This window comes from Oreochromis aureus, linkage group 16, assembly GCF_013358895.1.
Source record: "Oreochromis aureus strain Israel breed Guangdong linkage group 16, ZZ_aureus, whole genome shotgun sequence".
In the NCBI taxonomy this organism is placed as follows: Eukaryota; Metazoa; Chordata; class Actinopteri; order Cichliformes; family Cichlidae; genus Oreochromis; species Oreochromis aureus.
The window spans coordinates 28917172-28929877 of record NC_052957.1 but is presented as its reverse complement, the minus strand read 5'-3'; the positions used below and the strand labels follow the sequence as shown (position 1 = coordinate 28929877).

The 12706-nt window shown below is 42.7% G+C and overlaps 1 pseudogene; it reads left to right on the top strand.

Moving 5' to 3' along the window:
* The first annotated feature begins 7501 nt into the window (after positions 1-7501).
* Positions 7502-8447, top strand: LOC116324319 (annotated as a pseudogene).
* Positions 8448-12706: the final 4259 nt, after the last annotated feature.

Genomic DNA, 12706 nt, shown 5'->3' with positions numbered 1-12706 from the left:
GAGATGGTTGAATAATGCCTGCAGCCAAAGAGCCACTGATGCATTTCTCCATGGCCCCTCTCTATTGTTGAGTAAGACTATACAGGCCACCAGATAGAAGCGGAGTCCCAGGGAGGAGATCTATTGCACAGCCATAGGGCCTATGAGGCAGGAGCGAGCGTGCCCCATCCTTGCTAAAAACTGCCCCCAGGTTGTGATAAACACGGGGAACAGCGGACAAATCCGGAGCCTCAGGGGGTTCACCAGGGGAGAGCGGGGTGACCGGGAGGGTGGTAGCCCTGAGACAGTTTATGTGACACTCCACCCCATCACCCGCTCTTTGTTCCATGCAATCTGAGGATTGTGTTTCACTAACCACGGATAACCTAACACGAACGGAGCGAACGGTGCCTTAAACACAAAGAAGCTTATCCTTTTGGCGATTGATAGTGTGATATTACTTTTTGTGAGTGATAGTGGTTCAGTACCATGTGTGATGTCAGGCAGGCGTTGACAAGACAAGGCAGAAACGCAGAGCGGATTGGGCAACACCTTGGCAACAATATTTAATTTAGCGGCTAGCGAGGAGTCGATGAAATTTTGCTCATCCCCTGAATCAACTAGTGCAGAAAGTGAATGGAGTATGGAACAGTACGTTTGATGGGCAACATGAGGTGGGGCAGAGAGTTTCTGCCAGATAGGTCGATTCAAGGGGAGTGTCGGGTGCCATCAGCGGCTATGGCGAAGAGTATTTCTGTGTGCTCCAGTGTGCCTGCGGTCGATCATCCACCTAAATGCACAGTGATAGGTTTGTAGCTTGAACCTATTCGCTGGAACGTGGAAGACAATGTAATTACACAGCAAGCAGGACAAGAAGTAGGCAAAGTTCTTTATGTTTCATGTGAACGGGAGAGAACTGAACAAACGCTGTTCCTTCGCTTGACCCCAGTTGCTCTCGTTCGCTCTCCTGTAACACTGCTCTTTTATTGAGGTTACATGAATATGCATAGGTTCATTAACATATGATGTATCCATACACACAAAGAGTACCTTGCCTGTGCGTTGTGTAAGTGTGTGTGTGTGTGTGTGTGTGTGTGTGTGTGTGAGAATGTGAACCTGTGAAGACTCCCCAAAGCTGGTGCCAGGAGTCTAGTCCATCTAAACAAAAGGCTCTTACACTCAAACAGATATACGTGTGTTTGCTATACCATATATCAGCAAGAGAAGATACGACCTCTCCTAGGAGGTGTGTGATCTATGCCAGAACACTCTGAAGAGGAGTGAACGCACTCCCCTCTTCATGCTACACAGAGTTGTTACAGACCTCCTAGGATGAGACATTCTTTCAATCTACAAATGATTATATACTTCTAAGCATATATGAGTAAATATTTCTAAGCATAAATGACAATAAACAATACAAATCTAACACACAGCGTCATGATAGCCTCTAGGGAAGAAGGGAGCTCACGCATCATTAATTCATCTTTTAACTCATTATTTATGTTGTTCAATAACGTGGTTCTCAATGCCTCTGGTTCCCACTTTGCCTGTGCTGCCAGGGTCCAAAAATTGCTAGAAAAATTAGCCATGCTGCACTTACCTTGTTTGAGGTTAAGTAAGCGGTGCCCGGCATCTTCAGCACTGAGTCCCTTGTTAAACACCGCCATGAACTTAGACAAAAAGTCAGCATAAGTTATTTTGTGGCTTGCTTGCAGTTGAGCCTGAGCCCAAGTCAATACGCGGTCCCGTAACAACTGAATGAAATAAGCAGTCTTAACTCTGTCACTACAAAACACCTGAGGTAACTGCCAAAACATTGCATCAAAAACCAAGCACATTTCCCAAGCTCCCCTGAGAACATCTCTGGCATAGGGGAGGAATTTGTCGACACAGGTGAAAGAGATGATGTGGGTATACTTTCAGTGGGAGTTGATATTACCTGGGGAGATGGGTTGGAGGATGGGTTTTCTCGGCGGGGTCCACTGAGCGAGAGCCTGAGCCAAGGCCACAACCTCTTCACTGAGTCGAACTAGCATTTGTTCATGCTGTTGCAGCAGCTCCTCCAGAGTGACAGAAACTGAAGCGGAGGATGCAGAGTCTGCTGAGTCCATGGTGTGGCTGGAATATTCTGTCACGAGGACAGGACGGGCTCATGTGCAGACTGAGAATCACCATTCAGTTCTTTATTTACACAAAACACCGGGTGCTTATTAGAGATGCAGTTGCATTAGAGATGCGATATTATGTATTGTTCCAACACTGACCTAAATTACTAGATCGGATATCAGAGAGAAATAAAAAATGTAATCCGATCCATTAAGTATCACAAAAGCACCTCACAAAACTTGTGACATGGTGTAACCCAGCTCATGACCTTAGCACGTCGGAGCAGTATGCGTCACGTGAAAGAGTGGCTGTGGCGTGCAAGACCTGTCGGCAGTCTGGAGTTACTTTACACTGAAAGCATTTGGAGCCCCACTATGTGCTGCCAAACTGGCATTTCATCTCAGAAAAAGCTATCCCGGTGAAGTAAAGCAAGTGTGTAGGTTCATCTCTGAATGTTTGTAAAGTATTTCCACGTTAAGCTTTACAACTGATATATGGACCTGCAGATGGACTGGCCATTGGCCACCGATGGTGATTTTTCCAATTACAACCAAGGAGTTCCTTATTGAGGTGAAAAGGAACATGATTTGTCCCGTACTTCGACTAGAATTAAAAAAATGTCTTTACGCAGCACAGCTGTGTCTTCTTCTATCATTCTCTACCTGTCCCTCTCCTGTTGCTGCTTCAAACATGAAACTGATCAATGATCAGCTGATCGGCTTTTCTCTTGTTGTTGTTGTTTATCCGCAAGTTTCCTCTTTGGGCCAGAAACAGGAAACTAGCGGATAAACAACAGCAGAACGTTTAAGCTTGGTAAGCTGTTGTTAGAATTTATTTAATATTAATTTCTAGTATCAGTTGATATTTGCCGCACAGCAAGAAGGTCCTGAGTTCAATTCCACCATCAGGCCGGGGACTTTCTGTGTGGAGTTTGCATGTTCTCCCCGTGTTTGCGTGGGTTCCCTCCGGGTACTCCGGCTTCCTCCCACCGTCTAAAGACATGGAGCTTGTGGGGATAGGTTAATTGGATAATCCAAATTGTCACTAGGTGTGAATGTGTGAGTGAATGTGAGCGTGAATGGTTATCTGTCCCTGTGTGTTGGCCCTGCGACAGACTGGCGACCTGTCCAGGGCGTACCCCGCCTCTTGCCCTATGACAGCTGGGATAGGCTCCAGCGCCCCCCGCGACCCTGAAAAAGGATAAGCGGAAGCGAATGGATGGATGGATGGATGGATTAATTTCTAGTATCAGTTGATATTTGCTGGAGCCACAGCCGTAAATGCTGCTGGTCATGATATTGGTTTGGATATCTGGTGAGAGGGAAACATGGAGGTGAAACCAGGAGATGTTCCTACTGAATCATCAGAGCTGAACAGGTGATGGAGAAACAGGTTTACCTTTTAGGTGACATGAATGAGTTAAAGGGAAGTTATGAACTGTTTCTGAGAGACAAGTAACACCAGGATCCTTTTCTATGTAGCTGACAGCGGGTAACTACACTAATGATTGCTTCTCAGAAGATCATTGTGGAAATTTAGTGCCTGGACCTGAACCTGGAGCCAAAGGATCTAGCTTGGGGGAGAAGTCTGGTAGAGTCAGTCAAGCCCACAGTGAGTGGGGCCTGCAAGACAACTTTTATGTGAATGAACGCTTGTTCAGGTTTAAGAATCCTGAGAAAAACATAATGTGCCTTTAATTTTGCTGTCACGTGAAGTGTGTGAGCTTACTGTGAGACTGTACAAATGTGTAACCATGTACTATGTCTATACATTTGCAGTGATGCGCAGTGAGTGATCATTTGACTTAGGGACCTGCAGCAGAGTTTGGACCCAGACACGGCTAATGACGTCAGACTTAAAGACCGAATAAGAGCACATCCCACAACAATGAATAATGAATAATAATAATTTGGTCCTTAGTGAGTGGTTTTGATATGCGCTGTAGGGCTTCCAGGTATTTGGGGGATAGATTTTTACCATTAGCTGAAATCTGATAGCCCAGGAATGGAACCTCCTCCTAAACAACCTGCAGCTCTGGAAGGCTGGCCTTATGACCTTCAGCAGCCAGATGCTTCAGCAGATTCACATCCCTATTAATTAGGTTTAGTCAGAAGGAAATCATTGACATAGTGTAGGACAACAGAACCTAGAGTGAGTGTCAGAGTTTAGAATTTCAATCAGACACCCATCATAAATAGTCAAACTTTCAATAACAATTTCAAAGTATGGTGAAAGTAACTATTGCCATAAAACTTGAAGAGAAATCAAAACCCACACTCTCTTTGTGCACGGGAACAAAAAAAAAACATTTGGAAGTTTGACCAAATGTTTTTTTTTTTGGTCAAGCTGGTTTGCGATGGTTGGTGTCTGTCGTGATGGTAACCCCCATACCAAATGGTGGACACCAGAGGTGAAGGGAGCCATCAGGCTGAAAAAGGAGTCCTATTGGGCTTGGTTAGCCTGTAGGACTATAGAGGCAGCTGATAGGTACCTACAGGCCAAGTGGAACGTGGCACGGGCAGTAGCTGAAGCAAAAACTCAGGTGTGTGAGGAGTTCAGAGAGCCCATGGAAAAAGACTTTCAGACTACCTCAAAGAGATTCTGGAGGCAACTCAGGAGGGGAAAGCGGTGTTCTTCCTGCATTGTGTATAGTGCGGGTGGAGTGTTGCTGACTTCGACTGAGAAAATTGTCAGGCGGTGGAAGGAATACTTTAAGGACCTCCTTAATCCCACTGGCACATCTTCTGTGGAGGAAGCAGACTCTGGGAACGAGGAGGATGGCCCACCAATCTCCGGGGCGACTTCACCGAGGCAGTTCAACAACTCCTTGGTGGCAGAGCCCCTGGATTGTATGTGGCCAGGAACTCAGGGCGGACTCTGGATGTTGTAGGGCTGTCCTGGTTGACACGCCTCCCAAGATCTCCACGATTTCCACCGTGGAGCCCGGGGTGGTGGTCCCCATTTTTAAGAAGGGGGACCGGAGGGTGTGTTCTAATTACAGGGGGATCACACTCCTCAGCCTCCCAGTGAAAGTTTATGTCAGAGTGCTGGAAAGGAGAGTCCATCCGTTAGTCGAACCTCGGATATTAGAGGAACAATGCTGGTCCAGTGTCCTGGTCGCGGAACACTGGACCAGCTCTTAATCTTCTCGAGGATACTTGAGGGTGAATGGAAGTTTGCCCAACCAGTCTACATGTGTTTTGTGGACTTGGAGAAGGCATTTGACCGTGTTCCTTTGGGATCTCCTGTGGGAGTATGGGATGTCTGGCCCATTGTTACTGGCCATTTGATTCCTATACAACCGTTGCAAGAGCTTGATCTACATAGCCGGCAATAAGTCAGACTGGTTCCTGGTGAGTGATGGGCTCCGTCAGTGCTGCCCTTTGTCACAGATTCTGTTCATAATTTTTATGGACAGTATTTCTAGGCATAGCCAAGTGGCTGCCACTTGGGTGGTGTCAGAATCTCATCTCTGCTTTTCACAGACGATGTGATTCTGTTGGCTTCATCAGGTGGTGGCCTCCAGCTCACATTGGTACAGTTCACAGCTGAGTGTGAAGTGGCAGGGTGAGAAGTTCAGACTTCTGGGAGGGGCTCAGATTAGAGCTGCTGCTCCTTCACATCGAAAGGGGCCAGTTCATTTGGTTCGGGCATCTGACAAGGATGCCTCCTAGGCACTTCCGGGTTAGGTGTTCCGGGCATGTCCCACTGGGAGGAGGCCCCGGGGTAGACCCAGGACACGCTGGAGTGATTATGTCTCTCAGCTGTCCTGGGAACGCCTTGGTTTTCCCCCAGACAAGCTGGAAGAGGTAGCTGGGTAGAGGAAGGTCTGGACTTCTCTGTTTAGGCTGATACCCCCCGGCCCCGTATAAGCGGAAGAAGCTTGATGAATGGAAGTCTGACCTCAGAAAAAAAATTTGAATCTTGAGGGAGTCCTTTCATCCAGAACATGTTCAGGTCCTGGCCTAGGAAAAGGGCAGAAAACATTTCTGCAAACCCATCACATTCTGGACATAAACTCTTCAAACTGCTGTTTTCAGGCAGGTGCTACAGAGCGTTGTTTACAAAACCCAGATGCTACAGAGAGAGTTTCTTCCCCCCAGGCTGTCACACTGATCAACATAATCAAATAACCCACTGTTATGTCATTCTGGTCATATGCTCATTTGCACATTGCATTGCTCAGTTTTGCACTTTGTATAAGAATTTCTGTCCTTGGGCTAATGATACAGGACATAAAAAACTAGATTTTGGAACAGGACATCTCCACTCTGAATGCTGCTATGAAGTCACCTAATCGGTGATTTGAGAACAACATTTATGTTATAGTTAATGTCATGGTCTGACAGCCGTGACCTGTAGACCTGCTAGTTTGAGTTTGTTTTCTTTTGGTTTGTGTGTCTGTTCAGCCTTCTCCTGTTGTTTTTGTCATTATGTGGGGGCGTGGACTTATGGTGGCCGAGACATGAAGCGGCGGCTAACCCAGAAAGGGTTCCCACGTAGGAGCCGCCGCACCTGTGATGTAATCATCTCACCAGCTGCCGATAATCATCGACCATGTTGAGGCAGATCTATTTAATGGCACGGTCTGGTGAAGACCAGCGCTGGAACATTGTGTACACAAGGGTAGTGTCTCTCCTAGAAGTGCGTTTTGAGCTACGTTTGATAACAAGCTAGCTATTTTGTCTCTGCTAGCATTTTTCCCCAGGATTGGGAGCATGAAGGAGAGGTTCAAGGAGAAGGAGCCTTTTGGGATTTTTTTTTGCTGTATCACGGTACAGAATTACGCCACTACAAATACCACTGGGAGGAGTCAACTATTCGCATTGTTGCCTTGTCAGATTTATGTGTTTACAAGCCGTTAGGTTTTTCATTGTAAATAAACTCATCTTTTTTGCAAGGAATCTCCCATCGCAGTTTTTCAACCCACTTACCATGACAGTTAAAAGATATGTTGGCACCTTAAAACTGTGTGTGACAGAATTGTTCTTACGGACTGTATTAATTTTTATTTTTTACTTTTCTTTGTTTACACATCTAGTCTTGTATTACTTTTAATGTTATACTTTCATTTTTTTACATTCAGGAGAGCCATCCTGAATGTTCACATTAAACAGAAAGGAAGGATTAACTGTAGATTCCCAAAGCATCAATTACAGAAGGCAGAACAATGGTGTTTCAGAACTCTCCCTCCCTTGAGGATGAAGCAAAATAATAAAAACCTTCTACAGACTCGTATGACTAACTGTGTGAATCTTGGTAATGAATGTTCTTCAAGATATTTTGAGTTCTTTACGAATGGCACGAAAACATGTTGCATGTTGGTATAATTCTTTTCCTTGATTTTGGTTTTCCATTAATACTTGTTATGCAGTTAGTTTTATGAACAAATGTTTTGTCTTTGAAAACAATAATGGATAAAGAATCAAATGTTACCTTTCTAACTCTGGACTGGTACACAGAAATTAGCAAGTACAGATATATTTTCTTTTTTATTATGTTCACACTATATATTCTAATAATCTACACTAATTCTACTATTGTGTATTTAATCTTTATTCATAAAAACCTTCATGAGCCTATGTACATTTTCATTGCTGCTTTGCTACTTAACTCTGTTCTTTACAGCACAACTGTTTACCCAAAACTTCTGATTGGCTTTTTATCTGAAAAACAAGTCACAACATATTCAGCCTGTCTCTTTCAGTTTTTTATGTTTTACACTCTAGGTGGTTCAGAGTTACCTCTCTTGGCTGCCATGGCCTATGACAGATATGTGGCTATATGTAAAACCTCTGAATATCAAATTATCATGAGAAAAACCACTGTGAGTATTTCCCTGATCATAGCTTGGCTTGTGCCTGTTTGTCATATTGCTGTCCTAGTAATAGCGAGTGCTGAAGCTAAACTGTGCGACTTTAAATATAAAAGGAATATTTTGTAATAATGCAGTTTACACTCTTCAGTGTCAAAGATCAAGATTAATTACCATCTTTGGTGTGGTTACTTTACTACATCTTGTAATACTTCCTATGCTCTTCATAGTTTTCACATACACAATAATATTTATTGTTTCTTTTCAAAGTTGTAAAGAAATTAGGAAGAAAGCTGCAGAGACATGTTTACCCCATCTGTTAGTTTTAATCAGTGCCTGTTTGTTTTTGTGTATGATATAAGCATAGCTCGGTGGAACTAGATTTTCCAAAACTGCACGCATAATAATGACATTACAAATAGTGCTCTATCACCCTTTGTTTAATCCATTTGTATATGGGCTCAAAATGAAGGAAATTTCAAAACACCTAAAAGGGTTGCTTTCTCAGGCCAAATTCATTACTTGTATTAAAATTGGATGCTAAGCATTTGTCATTTGTTCTATAGTGAGTTTCACATCATCAAACCATCCCTTCCAGAACACTTTTGATGTTCATATATTATATCTGTGGAAAGAAATATAAAATAAAAAAAAAGATTTCATTAATTAATTTATTTACCAGACTGTCACAGTGTTTTTAACAGATGACATCATTATTATTTATTTTGCGCTTTAAATATTAATATTAATATTAATATTAATATTGATTATACAGATGATAAGATATGTTTATTCATAACATACATGTGGAATAACTATTGCTACAGTTACCTTAATCAACAGTAATAGAGTTTATTATGTCAAAATGCAAAGACCAATTCCTCTTTTGTAATTAATGTTCCCATACCTTCTACACTTGTCTATTTTAATGTTTATTTATTTTTATCTTTGAAGTTGCCTCTTGTTAAACTCAGTAAGAGATTCTTGTGAATGGGGTGTGAGAATTATAGTTTCAAACCTGTAGAGTTCTGGCAATATAAAAGCTAAGGGCAATTTTCTTAACATAAACACCAACAGTGCTTTAGGTACAGCTAACTGTAAAAAAAAATCAACTGTATATTGCACATTAATATTGTCAAATTTCTTTAATTTATTGATTCAAAAAATAAATATATAATGAATGAATAATGATAAAGTACAGAAATGTAGAAATTTTAATTAGCTTTACATTAGTTATATTCTGTTAATTCTGCTATCATTTATTTGGATTTTATTAAAGCTCCATGTACCTGTTTTTTTGTTTTGTTTTGTTTTTTTCATTCTTACGTTGACTATTTATCCTGTCTCTTTCACCGGTTCATTTATTACTCTATATGTGCCATGATAACTGAGTGGCATGTATATAAACATAGTACAAAAAGTAAGGAAATGTGTGTTTCATTAGTTATGCTTCGAAGAAACCTTGGAAAGCCTATTTATTTACCCTTAAATAATGCCACACTTGTATGGAAAACACATTTGTTGGTTAAACAGCAGAGTTCAGTATGTGGGTTATGTTCAGGGATTGACTGATAATCTGGCATACTGGGCATTTGCCCATTGAACCGAGGGGTCAATATAATTATTTTTCTCTGTTAGTACTATTATACAAGCCACCCTGAAGGGCTCCTGACACTTGATTCCCCAATCAAATCTCAGTTGGCCATGTCTTCCTTGTGTACTCAGTTTAGTGTGGAATAAGTGTTTAATTAAGATGGACAAACAAAAGTGAAACAGCTTCTGTTTCTGACAGCGTCAGCTTCTGTTGTTTATATGTGCTATATGCTTGTTAGAAAAATTCTCATGTAAAGCGAGACACACAGAGTAGTCTTTACTTGCAAAGAAGCAAAAGCATACATAGTGAATGTCTATACAATTGTTTAACATGGCAATCCTGCATGTTTTATTTATAAACTTCTTCCAGTGTTATACTGGGAAGAGATACAGTGGCTTGCAAAAGTATTCGGCCCCCTTGAACTTTTCCACATTTTGTCACATTACAGCCACAAACATGAATCAATTTTATTGGAATTCCACGTGAAAGACCAATACAAAGTGGTGTACACGTGAGAAGTGGAGCGAAAATCATACATGATTCCAAACATTTTTACAAATAAATAACTGAAAAGTGGGGTGTGCGTAATTATTCAGCCCCTGAGTCAATACTTTGTAGAACCACCTTTTGCTGCAATTACAGCTTCCAGTCTTTTAGGCTATGTCTCTACCAGCTTTGCACATCTACAGACTGAAATCCTTGCCCATTCTTCTTTGCAAAACAGCTCCAGCTCAGTCAGATTAGATGGACAGCGTTTGTGAACAGCAGTTTTCAGATCTTGCCACAGATTCTCGATTGGATTTAGATCTGGACTCTGACTGGGCCATTCTAACACATGGATATGTTTTGTTTTAAACCATTCCATTGTTGCCCTGGCTTTATGTTTAGGGTCGTTGTCCTGCTGGAAGGTGAACCTCCACCCCAGTCTCAAGTCTTTTGCAGACTCCAAGAGGTTTTCTTCCAAGATTGCCCTGTATTTGGCTCCATCCATCTTCCCATCAACTCTGACCAGCTTCCCTGTCCCTGCTGAAGAGAAGCACCCCAGAGCATGATGCTGCCACCACCATATTTGACAGTGGGGATGGTGTGTTCAGAGTGATGTGCAGTGTTAGTTTTCCGCCACACATAGCGTTTTGCATTTTGGCCAAAAGTTCCATTTTGACCTCATCTGACCAGAGCACCTTCTTCCACATGTTTGCTGTGTCCCCACATGGCTTGTGGCAAACTGCAAACGGGACTTCTTATGGTTTTCTGTTAACAATGGCTTTCTTCTTGCCACTCTTCCATAAAGGCCAACTTTGTGCAGTGCACGACTAATAGTTGTCCTATGGACAGATTCCCCCACCTGAGCTGTAGATCTCTGCAGCTCGTCCAGAGTCACCATGGGCCTCTTGGCTGCATTTCTGATCAGCGCTCTCCTTGTTCGGCCTGTGAGTTTAGGTGGACGGCCTTGTCTTGGTAGGTTTACAGTTGTGCCATACTCCTTCCATTTCTGAATGATGGCTTGAACAGTGCTCCGTGGGATGTTCAAGGCTTGGGAAATCTTTTGTAGCCTAAGCCTGCTTTAAATTTCTCAATAACTTTATCCCTGACCTGTCTGGTGTCTAAATCCAATCGAGAATCTGTGGAGAGATCTGAAAACTGCTGTTCATAAACGCTGTCCATCTAATCTGACTGAGCTTGAGCTGTTTTGCAAAGAAGAATGGGCAAGGATTTCAATCTCTCGATGTGCAAAGCTGGTAGAGACATACCCTAAAAGACTGGAAGCTGTAATTGCAGCAAAAGGTGGTTCTACAAAGTATTGAGTCAGGGGCTGAATAATTATGCACACCCCACTTTTCAGTTATTTATTTGTAAAAAATGTTTGGAATCATGTATGATTTTCGTTCCACTTCTCACGTGTACACCACTTTGTATTGGTCTTTCATGTGGAATTCCAATAAAACTGATTCATGTTTGTGGCTGTAATGTGACAAAATGTGGAAAAGTTCAAGGGGGCCGAATACTTTTGCAAGCCACTGTATGTGTCATGGTCCGGCGAGTGGCCTTTTCCACACTGTCTCAGCACTCCCAACTCTGGGCAGAGCACTCGTCAAGCACAGCTGTCACCTCCTCACCTGTCTACAATCAACCAGCAGTATTTAGGACAAGCATCTACAACTATTCTTCACCAGTTGATCTACAAACCTGTGTTAGTACTACACGGCCTTTCCTTCTTATGCTTACCTCAGTTCCCCGGGGAAGCCTTCCTCTTACCTGCCAAGCAAGACATCACTTACTCAGGTCATTCTTATTCCCCCTAGCCTCTGTTTCCTTCCCCTAACCACACTGTTCCTCTGTTTCAGACCCTCCAAGTTCACGACCCCTGTGCCACATAAACTCTTTTAATGTCATTGTTTATTCCTGTGTTTTTCAATGAAGGTTTGTGTTAAATCTGGTTGTTGCTGTCTGTGATTGTATCTGTGTTTGGGTCCACAATTTACGTCCTGGCCTCTCCTTGACACATATCGTCAATGAGGGTCCTTCCTTGACAATATGTGTGTGACACTCTTACAGCGAAACAGTTACTTGGTCTACTTGTACTGAACCAAGGAGGTCGATCATCACAGGATTAAATGACTACAGGCCTATCACCCTGATGTCATTGGCAATGAAAAGCTTTGAAAGACTGGTGGGGAGCCACTGGTGGAACACCTGCAGTTTGCTTACCAGGGAACCAGGTCAATCGAAGATACATCCTGCATCACCTTAACAAACCAGGTACGTATTCCAAGATTCTGTTTGTGGACTAGAGCTCATTCCACACACAGAACATCAGCACCGGCCTCCCCCAGGGGTGTGTTGTCTCCCCACTGCTCTTCTCCCTCTACACTAATGATTGCCTCCCAAAAGACTGTTGTGGAAATTTAGTGCATTAAATAAACAAAGCCACGCTACTGGAGATGTATTTTGAACAGTTTATTCAAGGAAGGAATTCAGTCAGCAAAAGGCAGTGATTGTGTTGACCTGCGAAATTCACCCAAACAATGGAACCAGTCCCTACTTATATAGACTCCTCGCCTCATCTTTTTTAACCTGTTGTCACGCCGAAAACTGGTCAACCTCCCAGGTGAAGCACAGTTGAATAGGATATATGGAACAGACAGGTTAAACAAAAACTTAATTGTCCAGAGGCAGGAAGTAGGACATTGCTTCAATTAAGAAGATCC